The sequence below is a fragment of the Otolemur garnettii genome, unplaced genomic scaffold (assembly GCF_000181295.1).
Source record: "Otolemur garnettii isolate 467f Iridium unplaced genomic scaffold, OtoGar3 scaffold00030, whole genome shotgun sequence".
Classification (NCBI taxonomy): domain Eukaryota; kingdom Metazoa; phylum Chordata; class Mammalia; order Primates; family Galagidae; genus Otolemur; species Otolemur garnettii.
The window spans coordinates 12785071-12799371 of NW_003852425.1; positions in this window are offsets into that span (position 1 = coordinate 12785071).

Here is a 14301-nt window from a genome sequence, read left to right on the forward strand (position 1 = left end):
AAATGGCACAATAGTGTGTGTTCTACACGTGTGCCCATGTGTGTACATGTATGCATATGTGTGTGTGTGTGCACAAATCATTTGTGACCCAGAGAAGCAATTCCTGAGAATGTTTTCAGGTCATCACAATGCATACTAAATATGAACTGAAAGGAAAATATTCCACATAATTGAATTTATGTTCTCATTTGAAGGGTAGATGACATTTGACTTGTTTTGAATTGAAGGTTAGGTCTTACACTATCAAATCATTTCATCTCTCAAATTGCATCCAAAAAATTTAGATTAACTACCTTTTAAAAATCAGGATAGATAAATGGAAAGAATATATCCCTTTAAAGAATGGTTTGTGGAATACCATGAAATATAAAAATCTTCTTATGGGAATAAACAGAAAACTCAATTTCATTGGAAAGTCAAGGCTCACAATCATGGAAATTAATGTTCCACTATTAAAATATTCACTGAAGTGCCCACACATAAGATTTATACCAGATATATTTGAGGAAACGCAGATGAACAGATCTAGTCAGACAGTAATAATTATTTCTTGCCTGCAATGCTACATGATGCAGATGCCACGAGGAACTTTCTGAAATTCAAGATGAAAAGGAAAGGCCATTTCTTTTTCTCAGGAAAGGGGCTTAGAACACTATTGGTAACTGTATTTACTGTGGTATAAGTTGAACTTATACACTATTATATCTGCAATATATATGAAGACATATATTCCAGGATATAAGTAATTACACATCACTTTCATGTTTTAAATATTGTTCTATGTGTGTATCTAACAATATATGTATATGTAAGTATTATATGTATGTATATGTATTTCAATTTCTTTTTAGAATTCAAGTTGAGAAATACTATTTTTTTCTTGGCTAGTAATCCAAGCTAATAATCTCTAGGTGCACTGAGTTCCTATTTTGCCCTGGATTCTTGGATTCCTCACACAGGAAGCTAGGGACGCTAACATTACTATTTTATTTAAAATTTCATCTTTTATGAATTTTCTCAAACAGAATTGTTCAAAGATTGTATTTTGGTTAATGTTATTAGTGAGGGTGCTTTTTGCCTTTTATTATAATTCAATAACTTTCTCTTTTATGGTCTGTACTATATTGTATTGATGCTTTCTTGGTAATTTGATGTATTAAATACATTATATCAGTCAATAAAAAGGCATTTCCTAATTTAAATAGGATTAGTAAAAATTATTTGAAAAATAAAAAGTAGGCTCAAACTTAGACTCTTATGTTTCAGGTATTATATAATTACCTTTGAAATGTAATAGAATATAAAGATGTAATATTTTTAAAATAAAAACAAAACATCAGAAATAATTTCATCATGTTTACTTTACATATGAGCATTGAATTTAATAAGAGCAATGGACATTAGCAACAAAAATTATGAAAATATTTAAAACATAAAGCAAACATCTTAGAAAGTTGCTGAGTTTTATTTCCGTTTCTCTGTAATTCTCACGCTTGAGATACACTAATTTACCTTAAACGTTACACAAAGTTAATTCAATCCATAAAGAAGAGATTCTAGACATCAAAATAATTGGAAATTTTGAAATTTTCATACAAATGTTCATATCTATGTGGCTATAATAAATATTTTTGTAGATTCTTTGTATTCTTGAACATATTCCTGTGTTTGGTCTGAATGTTTCTGCTAACACCCAAAACTTATAGCCTTATAAATTTTCCTTTCAGTATGCCAAGCTTTCAGTGGAAAATTCTGTCCAAGTGATTAAAGAATATTTAAAAGGGGCAGCGCCTGTGGCTCAAAGGAGTAGGGCACCAGCCCTATATACCGGAGGTGGCAGGTTCAAACCCAGCCCTAGCCAAAAACTGCAAAAAAAAAAAAAAAAAGAATATTTAAAAGGACTATACTTAAGTTGTGGTCATCGATGGATAAAGTTTTCATGCTTTTGTAAATACAAAATTTAAAACTAGAAATTTATGTATTTCTGTAGATTAAAGAAAACAATAATTAAAAGTAATCAAGGTAGGCTTATTCATAATTAATTGACAATATTTATCTCTTTGCTAGATAGGTCTTCTTACCCAGGGAATCACTCTAAAACATGCATCTAAGATTGTGTGACACATGGTCTATTAAAGATCGTGAAAAGATCGATAGTCTTTGTATTGGAAACAGAGTCATGTTCTTTCACCCTGGGCAGAGGGCAGAGCTACCATCATAGCTCACTGTAACCTCAAACTCTTCGGCTTAAGTTATCTCCCGCCTCAGCCTCCCAAGTAGGTAAGACGACCAATGTGCATCACTGTATTCACCTAATTTTCCCATGTTTAGTGGGGACAGGGTCTTGCTTTTGCTCGAATTAGTCTTGAACTCCTAGGCTCAAGCTATCCTCCTACTTCAGCCTCCCAAAGCGCTGGATTACAGGTGACAGGGACCACAGCAGATGATTCTTTTTTCTTTGTTTTATGATATGAGTTCTTGAAAAAAAATTTAATTCATAGGTTATGGGTTCAAATTATATAAGACTATTAGAACATGTAAATAATTTACAGTCATATTATCATAATTAAATTAATTTTGGTACAGAGAAGTCATTTACTTGTTTTTGTAGGTCAGTAGACTGCTGTGATATATTTAAAAGCAGTTTCCACAAAAATGAGCCAGAACATGAGGACTTCAAATTGCTTGTGATAAAATTCAACTTTTAACACAAAGTTAACATTTCCTCCCTATAAATATCCACATTACACAAGACTTTAGTTTAACACTTTGAAGTCCAAATATATCACTCTTTCACTATTCATAACCTAGACTGCCTTAACAGACTTATGTTTCAAGAAATTACTTGTAGTCACAACAAAGGCAATATTTCTGATACAACACGAAGAAAGAACCATAATTTACAAGTCATTTTTTCAATGTCTTGAGGAAAAGTTCTTTATAATAGACATACCCTAATATTAGAGGAAACTGACAGGTACAAACCAGACAGGTTCTCATTCTTGCTCAGGCTGGGCTGGAACTCTTGGCCTCATGTGATCTAACCAACTTCGCCTCCCAAAGGGCTAGGATTACAGGTGTAAAAACATGAAAAAAATTTTAAATGCATTATCTCACTTTTTTTTTTTCTTTCAGTTTTTGGCCGTGGCTGGGTTTGAACCCGCCACCTCCAGCATATGGGGCTGGCGCCCTCCTTTGAGCCACAGGTGCCGCCCCATTACCTCACTTTTATTCTTTGTTAACATAAAGCATAAAAATAACAGCTTTAAGCCTCAGCATTTATTTGTTGGTAATAGATGTTCATTAACTATACTATTCAAGAAATATTACTTTAATATTAATATACGAAGTATATAATATATTTAATATACTAAATATATATAACATTGAGTCTCACACTTCTGAGAAGACATGGTGGAGATTACATCAAAGTGACTAAGTGTGTATTTTACTACACATTGCACATATCAAAACCATCACATATTCAAATAAATGTCAATTTCTAATTTTACCATCAAAAATAAGTAAAATTTTACATGTGATAGATACATATTAGACATTGTCAAGCACTTCATAGATTCATTATGTTAATATACTACCCACCCTGCTTTGTCAGGAAATGGAGGGAAGGGACAAATTGTTCCTCTATTAGTTCTAAATTATACTTAGCTCAGCTAATAAAATGTCATGATCATGGAACTGCTTTTCACTTTATAGGTATTTGAAAGACTAAAATGTAAATCAGTGGTAAAGTATTTGTGTGTTGTTAGAACAACGTCAATGGGACTTGAATGATTTAAAAAGAAGAAAGAGAACAAGAGCTGGGAAAGCACAGAGACACTTTGGCTTCCCACCTGCTAATTCATAAAGGGAACAAAGGAAAAATTAAGCTTTGGGTTCTTTTGTAAATCTTCACAAACCATATTCTATTCATCTGCCAAAAATTTGTTTTCCTATGAATTTATCCACATTAATTTTCTCCCATAATATTTTATAACTGTGTGAGGTTTTTTTTTTTTGCCTTATAAAACAAGGGCGTAGGAAAGGTAAATCTTCCTAAAGGTATTAGAACGCCCGATCCTAATTCAAATGCTTAAATGTTAGAATTTGATTAATTTGCTTTTATCAGGCAGAGTATTGCATTGTAAATTGGAATTATTTTTACTGTATGATTTTAAAGCTTCCATCTTACTGGTATACTTTTTGGTCCTGAAATGAGCACAGTGGATCTTATTCTCAAATAATTGTGGGTGTTTGAACATGTATGTGGCTTTCTGAAGAACCAGCCCTAGCGGCTTTCCTCGAATTTGTCTAACTTGAAATTCTCCAAGGGGTTGTTACTGAAATTTCTGTGCCAGTCCCTGGTCTCAGGAATCAAAGAATGAACTCATGGACCACAGGTGGGCCAAAAGGAAAGATTTTACTAGAGGAAAGAGACAGCAGACTTAGGAACAATGGCACGCTTATGAATGGTCACTGTTCAGAATCAGAATTTCTATTTTATCATGTAATTAGGGCCACTTGACATTTGCTTGCCTAAAAAAGAAAGGAAATAAATTAAAGCTAATGACACTAATAGATAATGATGTTTCTCAAATTAGTTCTTAATTTCTCTTTATCGGAAGTGCCCTGATAAGCAAGCTCACATAAGTTCCACTACGATTGTTTTATCTGCTGTTTCTCTTCCCAGGAGTAGTAATATAAAAAATGTGATTTGATGATTTAAGAAATAATAACTTTGAGAAAGTTTCTGGCTATATACGTAGGCCAGCACAGATAACCAGGATGTCCCTGAAGTCATCACACACAGGGAAATGGGAAGTTGTAGCTAAATATACATTTCATTACAAAATATTCAGGCAGTATTTCACAAAATATCCTCATGTGTTGGCCATCTCTTTTATAAAAATGTACATATGTTTGTGTATATGTATATACATCATATACACATATGTTCATAGACACGTATGTATGCAATTAATACAGAAAATATTTCTCTCTTAAGGGAAGAGCTGCTGTTATATTACCCCCAATGCCCGTCCCTTATTTTCACTCTTTATAAGTACTCCACAAAGTATGAATCTGTATAAAATACTAGGCTATATTTTAAATTATACAAATTTTCTTACTATATTAAGGGTAAGATCAAAATACTTTTGCTTTTATAATAGGAAAATATCAACTGATTTAAAGAAAGTAAAACATTATCTTTTTTGTTAAGTACTTTACGGACATTTCAATATGTAAAAGTGGCAGGTTGGTTAAAACAAGTAATTTTAACTAATTTTAAATTACATGAACAACTTCAAGACATTACAGCAATATTGTGTTGTTTTTCATGTTAGGTGATATTTAATCAGAATTCTTAGTGAAACAGATTTCACTGATGCTTCTTACAAAAGACCTGTGGGGAAGGCTTATTTTTCTTTCTTATACGGAACTCATGCTTAAGAAAGAGGTGCTTGTTATAAAGAACAAATTAAATTTATATAAGCTGCAAAACATTTTGCCAAAAGTATTGGGACGTGTGTGTATTTGTGTGTGTGTGTGTTTATAAACTTGAGGTACCACATAATGGAAATAGAATATTCCTTTCTTTAAAAAAAAGTGTTTCAATGTTATTTCAGATCTAAATATGAACATTAAAATAACAAAACATTTAGAGGACATCAACTTTATATTCTTGGAATAAGCATATTTTGTGGCTACAAAAGTAGCCATAAAAGAAAAAGTACATAAACCAGACACTATGAAAACATAAGGATTTCTATAAATCAACGCATTCCATCATATGGGCAAAAAGTAAACTCAGGAATGAGAGTGTTTCATAATACACGTAAGTGATAAAGAATATAACTCTAAATTAAATAAGGACATCATGGGAGTCATTAAGAAAAAGACAATTGAATAGAAAAATGAAAAATAAATTGTGAACAGTCACTTTGCAAAAGAAAGATCAAAATAGCTAATAAATTATTCAGTGATAAAAAAAGGTGGAGGCTTTACATCTTCCATATTAACCTAGATGGAGCTGAAACATATTCTAGGATACACCTAATTGTATCCTCCCATTAACCAGAAATAAAATTTTAAAAAATTGCCAATGAATTTGAGAAAGGATACTCAAATTCGTTAGTTATTATGGAAGTGAAAATTAAAAATAAAATGCAGCTTCATGCCATAATTACTAAAATTATAAAGACACAAAGTATCAGTTGTTTGGTGAGAATATGAAACAAGTTACAGTAATGAATTGTAACTGAATACAATTACTCAGGAAAACCTTTAGGAAGTTTCTTCTGGTTTAAAAGTACCCCTACCATATTATTAGATAGTAGTTGAACTTCTGGTTGTATTTCTAACAGAAGTGTACCCAAAAAGTCTCAAAAAGATTTTGACCAGAATCTTCATAGTAACATTAGTCTAAACAGCAAAATTCTGAAAACCAACAAAATAAATAGTCTAGAGTATAATGGAATATCCAGCTATGAGAATAAATGCTCTAAAAACAACTATATGAATGCATTTCACAAGTGTAATTCCTACCAAATAAACCAGACAAAAAGGAGTAGTACTGCACTAAACAAAAGATAAATGCCAGTGAAACCCATTTGTGGCCTTAGAAATTGAGCTAGCAGGGCAGTGCCTGTGGCTCAAGGGCAGGGCACCAGCCCCATATGCCAGAGGTGGCAGGTTCAAACCCAGCTGCGGCCAAAAAAAAAAAAAAAAAAAAAAAATGATATTGAGCTAGTGGAGATACAGATGAGATAGGAATTTGAAATCGGTTTTTAATCTGTATCTGGTTATCTTGGTAAATTTGATTTGCAAAAGTTTATCAAGACTCACTTACATGTACTTTATTATACACATCTTCACTTTGATAACATTTTATCAATGTATTTATCTGCCCTACGTCAACCCCTATTTCCTATAAAATGGGAGATAGATTTAAAATCTACTTTTCGTCATTGCTGCCTCTTGTTCTTTTCTCTTCAGTTCAGGTATGCGGGTATTGTATTATTTATTCAAGTCCAGCGAACACCACAGGGATATAGGCCAAAAGTTAAATCCAGATATGGGATTTCAAAATTGAAGAAACATATAAACATATTCTAAACATATGACTTTTCCCCTAAGATTCTGTTTTGTACTAAAATTAAGGGTCGTCTTTTTTTTTTTAATAGATAAGCAAATGGAGAGAGGCTCCTATATGCAAAGCAAATTAAGAATTACCAATTAAGAATGTCAGCCTGGAAATTATAATACTTGCAGGCATTTTCTAGACCAGATCATCAGTTTTAAAAGGCCTCCTTTGTGGTTCTTTTCCCTTCACAGGGGGAATGTGCACTGTTGTGAAACAGGCGCTGAGCTCGGGAAATCCCTTCGCAAGTATTACCGAACTCCTCACAGATAATTTCTGACACTGTTTTATGGTCTAGTTATCCTGAAAATATCTAAGTAAGCTTCGAATTGCTTATTATTTAAATTTTTTCAGAAAACAGTCTAATTATACAGAAAAAGCACATCAAAGTTCATAAACGTCCTATTACATCTCTATTTATATTTTTTCTTTTTTATGTTCTACAATGTTCTGAATTTTTATTAATACATGAGGTAAAATTCTCATCTATATTAACACACAAGAGAAAACAATGCATTGGTTCCCCAAGAGGAACAGTTTGTATCCCTGTTCCGTAATTCGGAATCCAGCTGCTGCGGCCGGCCCTGGTCTTCCCCGCCAGATCAGTATAAAGCCGTCTCCATCCTTCCTGTCTGTCCCAGTTGGCTTTGGGCTCTGTCTTTGGAGTTAAATCCTCACGATGCTCTTTGGCCTTGATTTCTGATGACAACCAGGTGGCTGGAGAGGTTAACGTATCTATACAAGTGCCTAAATGGCTGAGAAAACTAGAATGAAGCAGTCATAGCCGTTTATTAATTAATTCTGTCCCCACTGTCCTCTCAGTGTGGCTCATTCCTACTGGAGATTTAGAAGCTGAGCAATACAACCTGTTGAAAAAAGACTTGTAGTCTGTATAATAAACTCTGCCTGAGAAGCATGTGGACATTGTGAACAGTTAGCTACATTTCACTGTTGTAGAAGATCCCTAGAAAGTGCATTTTCTTTTTTTTCCCCTTGTTATTTTTATTTTATTCTGCCTTAAAACTTCACCCTTTTCTATGTCAGTGGGAAAAGTCAACATTCTTGGCTCTTCGCTAGAGGTGCTGTACCCTCCTGCCCTGCCTCCCTAAGGCTCCTTTGACCGTTCAGCCGGAGACCACAGCAGATGTAACAAGGACCACTGCCTTGGTTTTCATTACTCCCTCAATCTGAAGCAGTTTCTGCCATCCAGGCACACAAAGCAAATGATATTCTGGAGTGAGACACAGTCAATCTTACAACTCAGTCCAGCACACCAAAGAAAACATAATGGCTAGTCTTGCCCAAAGCTAGAGGAAGAGGTGGCACTGTCTGAAATCATATGAAGAGGCTCAGATGAGAAAGAGGAAATTCTTCAGACGTTTTTGTCATTCTTTCACACATCTTCTCCCTCTGAAGCATTCGTCTTTGGTCACATATTTCTTTTGCCATGTTGTTCCTCGGCGCTTTCTTTGCTGGATGATATCGGATTTGTGGTCAGAAGCATCAAAACATGTTGCTTTGATTCCCCCTCCATTCAGTCTTTTATGATATGAAAGCACCTGCAAAGATCACGCCAGGTGCCACAAATTCATCCTTTTATCTTAAGAAAATAATCCATGATCTAAAAAGTAAGTAATGAATCCCGGTGCATGGACAGTGCTGTTTAGTTAACAATGAGCTTTTACATTTCCATTTCTATTACCATAAAAATTCTAGGATTTTTTCCCCCCAGGACAGCTGTGATTGTATTTTCAATGAAAGGAACAACAAAATCGAATCCTTCATCCACCTTTAAAATCTAGCGAGTCATATAATTCAGACCATACTATTACAGAATCATTTGAGCAGCCAACTGGCCCAGGGTGCATTTCTCAAGGGGTTGACTGTCTTTGATAAAGTTACGAATGAGTTTCTAAATATAATAAACAAAGTTGGTTAAGGGCATCAACTAACAAATGGCAGAGTATTATCTGAATTTGGTCATTCAACTGGAGTTCCTGAGCTCTTTACTGAAAGGTGTTGCTGTCTGACCCAACACACAGGCAATAAGACAGTTAGTTAAGACTTCTGCCTCAAGTTGCAAACGCTTGATACAACCAACACAGCCAGTGACAAAAGCAATGAGGTGAAAAGCAGGAGGTGACTTAAAAAATTCGCATTGTGTCTTGAATTTCACTTCTCGATTGAGCTGATTACCCGTCCACTTCACCATTATCATTTGTCTTATTAGAAAACTCTCAGCACGCTTCCTGTTGCTGTTGCCTTTGTAGTTGGAAGGCCACGTTGCACATTTACTTCAGAACACACGTCTAGACAAAGTGCTCCTGTGACTGTTACAAATGAAAGAAGCAAACCAGCTGATGTGCAAGAATTTGGCGGTGAAAGTTTGCATGAATTGGAGAGGCTCAAAGTGAATTGAGAAATAAGCACCTTACTAATGCCTACTTGTGAAGATAATTCAGGGGGCCAGCTAATTTTCTTTCCCAATAAATTAAAAATAAAGAAAATGAGGTAAAACAATTGTTGACGAGCTTGAAAGAATAAAGTGTTGGCTGAATGAACTTTGAGATTAATGTTGAATTCATAAGAATTTCAATTTTTTTTCCTTCAAAGCAAGAGATGTGTTTTTTTCTCTGTAATTCATAAACTTTTGGAACAGTGACCTTTAACACCGAATGTGGTTGGAAGCACTGTGGTGGCATCACATACATGTTTTTGCAGGAAGTGTTTCAGTGCTTGTTTAAGACATACGGGTCCTATGTTTTATCAAGTATCCACCACCACTTACACCACGGAAAGTACAAACGCAGGAAACCAAAGATCGTTATATTTCATGTGTGAAACTAGTACATTTCATTTGGGGGCTGATGGAGAAACTGTTTGTCCGAGGCTTAAAGACTTTTTTCTGTGTTTTTATAACCACAGGACTGGTGCAAACCTTGAAAAATCATCTACTTGAGGGGAGTCCTCTGCTTTGAAGCAGAGGGATGGCCCTGACACAGATAATAATCGATGCTCGTTAGGACTTCCAGAGAAGAGCAGCCTGAGTTTCCTTCATAACTTTTGATTTCTTTTTCTTATGGCTATTTAAAATGTTTGAAATAGTCTGGTTTCCAAAGGCTTAAGGTTGTGTTAGGTGACAGTGGTTCTCAACCTTCCTAATGCCGTGATCCTTTAATACAGTTCCTCATGTTGTGGTGACCCCCAACTATAAAATTACTTTCATTTCTACTTCATAACAGTAATTTTGCTACTGTTATGAATCGTAATGTAAATATCTGATATGCAGGATGTATTTTCCTTGGTCATGACCCACAGGTTGAGAACCGCTGTGTTAGGAGAACTGAACAAGAAACCTCTGAAACAAATCAGATCTCTTTAAAGAGATCTCTGATCACAGGTCTAGAGATTGCTCTAAGAATTCAACTAGGACAAGTTAGACACTAAAATAATTAGCACAGTTAACTAAAAGCACGTCATATAATGTTCCTGCCAAAATAGTTTATTCATTGAGTAAGAGACACACACTGTCCATGCTTGGTAGAAAAAAATGCAATCTGTGTAAATGTGTTTGTCTTTAGGTTGGGACACCATTGAATGAGAATAAGGCTCCTCGTCCCTTCCTACATGTGGGGTGTGCCGTAGAGGGAAATCACTCAGCTGCATGAGGCAACATGTCTTTAATATGATACATAATTCATACTTGCTATTCCTAAAAGCCTGGGGACAGGGAGCATATTTAGGGAGCTCCGATTTACACTGATTTTAGTGAATGATGTGATAATTGTGAGGCCCTAAGTAATCTGTATGTCCATATGTCACACTTACTTCCTAACTTGGAAAGTCATTTTGAGGTTTGTTTGTCTCTGTGTGTCGCCTTGTTCTGTGTCTTCCCCTCCCCCTCCCTACTCCCTTCCCCAGGACACACACAAATGTACAGACTTAGTATATTTTACAGCATACATATTTGCCAAATGAATGATGTAATAAATGGATTGTGTAATTTACATGTGTTAAATTTTGCAGCTTTTTTTTTTTAACAACAGTCTCTATGATGTTTGAAACCATCTGTGGCAGGCTACTTCAGATACAGCACAGTTACGGATATAGCGTGTAGGACTCTGTAACGCATCCCATGTTTACAAATATGTTCCTTTATGTTAGTATTTCCCATATTCATTTTCTTTAACGTATGCTTAAATATTTTGTTTTAAACCCATTTTTGTTCCATTTTTTTCTTTGCTTTTTTTGTCATGATGAAAGTGTTCACACGTACATAGGGGTAGAGAAAAGTGCATAATGAACCTTATATCCACCATCTGCCAGGAATGTCAATAATTGTCAGCGAGTACGACATTCCTGACTTCATCGTACGTAGCATTCATTAAAGCAGATACAAGGTTTTATATTGTCCCCTTTGTGATAATCAGAATTTTTAAAATGACAATAAGGTTAATCACAAGTTTCAAAATGATCTTTATATACAGCTAATAGTGATACCAGGATTGTGTCTTCAGTAGGTTCTTGGTCTCGGCGATTGGAAGAATGAATCCACAGACCACAGATCAATGGTAAGGCAGGATTTATTTACAGAAAAGTAAAGTATACAAAACACCAAAGCTCCTGGAAGGGAGAAAACCCAGGTAGGGGGAGAAAAGCTCTCTCTCTCTCCTCTTTGTCTCTCTCTGGCTCTTTGTCCAGAGGTATATACAGTGGCTTGGGGTTATTTAGCCAAAACTCAATTGTTACATTTAGTGGGTGTGAGTCCTCTCAAGTTACATTCAGCCACAACTCAGTTAATGAATGGCTACAGTCCCTTTCATTCAGGCCTAGGAAACTTAAATGAAATTGTCCAGGCCTAGAAAAAGGTGGGGCTCCCCCTTCAGCAGTGCAAAAGTAGGGAGACTTTAGGTGCTGGTATCTCCCCAGCAGTTGTCTGGCCCCTCTGGTTACTGGCACCTCCTGTGCCCACCCCACTCCTCCACCTTCCAGCTTGCTGGTTCTGCTGGCAGCTGCTACACCAACATGGCCAGGGCTAAGCGGGCAGGTCTTCCAACTCAGCTCAGCTGGCTGGGGCACCACCTGTCCTGTATCAATAGTACTGACTTACATAAATTTGGGAGAATCCTCAGCAAATCATCAGTAAGGAAGGCAGGAACAAAGGAGGAATTTATGGCCCAGGAAATTCAAAGCAAAATTGCGTTTGAAAACTTTACTCCAAAGAAATCAAAGACTGTAAATATTTAAAAGAAAAGTAGTCTTTCATAGTTTTTAGTTTAGATAAAGATAATTGGCTATAATAAAAATAGGCTATCCTAGACATACGGTTTGAATATTAGAGCAAATATTTGCAACTTTCTTAATAAAAAGTGATTTGGCCTGCAATCCCATTACTTAGGTATCTACCCAGAAGGACAAAATTCATTTTACCACAGGGACATTTGCTCTAGAATGTTTATTGCAGCTCAGTTTACAATTGCCAAGTCACGGAAGCAGCCCAAGTGTTCTTCAACCCATAAATGGATTAACCAACTGTGGTATCTGTACACCACGGGGTACGATTCAGCCATAAGAAAAGATGGAGATTTTACAACTTTTGTGTTTACCTGGATGGAGCTGAAACACATTCTTCTTAGTAAAGTATTAAAAGAATGGGAAAAGAGAGTATCCAATGTACTCCGTGCTGGTCTGAAGCCAACATATTAACAGCTACATGTTGACACTAAAAAGAAACACAAACTCCATCTAGCAAGGGGGAGAGGGAGGAGAGAGGGAGGCGGGAGGGCAATTGGCGGATCTCACCCCATGTGCACAGTGCGGGGGTGTTCAGCACGCCAGCTGGGTCAAGGGCTCAGCTACACCTTGAACTTTACCTGAGAACTGAAAATAATGTGAGCTAAACATTTGTATGCTCATATTACTGTGACATTAAAAAAAAGTGATTTGAGGGCGGCTCCTGTGGCTCAAAAGGGTAGGGCATCAGTCCCGTATGCCAGAGGTGGTGGGTTCAAACCCAGCCCCAGCCAAAAACTAAAAAAAAAAAAAAAAAAGTGATTTGGGAAAATCTCTAGTAATATATTGAAAGTTAATCATTGATAATCTTTTCTGAAGATAAATATTAGTGTTCATTTGTTTCGTTGGTTTTGTGTTGACAGAGTCAGCCTGGGCACCTGTGGGCAGTCACATCACAGTCACGCTCAGATCCGGAGATGAATGGGCTCCACAGGCCTGGCCTCGGATATGAGACTCTCCTCCAGGGGATGTGTGTAGTTAGATGCAGAAGCCTCCGTGTCACAAGGAGAAGGGAATGCTATGGTACGGGCTCTGAAGAAAATAGAAATAAAATCTAATTCTGAGAAATTTTTCAAGGTGTAAAGAACATAGATAACAATGAATTTAATGAATTCAGTACATGTTTAAATATACCTATGCAAGCAGATAGCTGTAAATCTGGACTTTTTGTTGCGACAATATGGCAAGCAGGTATTTTCACATGCTGCAGCGGCAGCATCATGACTACCATACTGGGAGTTCTCGATTCTGGTAACATAAGGTCAGACAAGTTCCAGAACTCATCCTGGAATAAAAGCCACATACCTCATTGCTGACTGTCACTATGGTCAGTTTCCAGAAAGAGTCCCAAAATCGCTTTGAAGGGTGGACAGATTCTCAGCTGGAGTCATAGTCAACAATGAGGCTGGTAGAACTTTTTCCAGCATGAGTCTGTGAGCTTAACTATCTGACCTGACTGTGTGCATCTAAAATATATTCATGATGATGGGTGGTGCCTGTGGCTCAAGGAGGAGGGTGCCAGCCCCATATGCCAGAGGTGGTGGGTTCAAACCCAGCCCTGGCCAAAAAAAAAAAAAAAAAAAATTAAAGATAAATTAAAAATAAATATGTATATATTCATGATGCAGACATCCACAAATACACACCGGGTTTTAATGAAGCAAATCATCCTGTGTCCAAGCTTTCTTTTCAAAGGGAATAATGGTAGCGTGATTCCTCCTGCTTTGTTTTTATTCCTGAGTAATGTCTTGGCTATTCGAGGTTTTTTCTGACTCCATATAAAATGCAGTATTATTTTTTCAAGATCTTTAAAATATGACAGCGGAGCTTTAATGGGGATTGCATTAAAATTATATATTGCTTTGGGT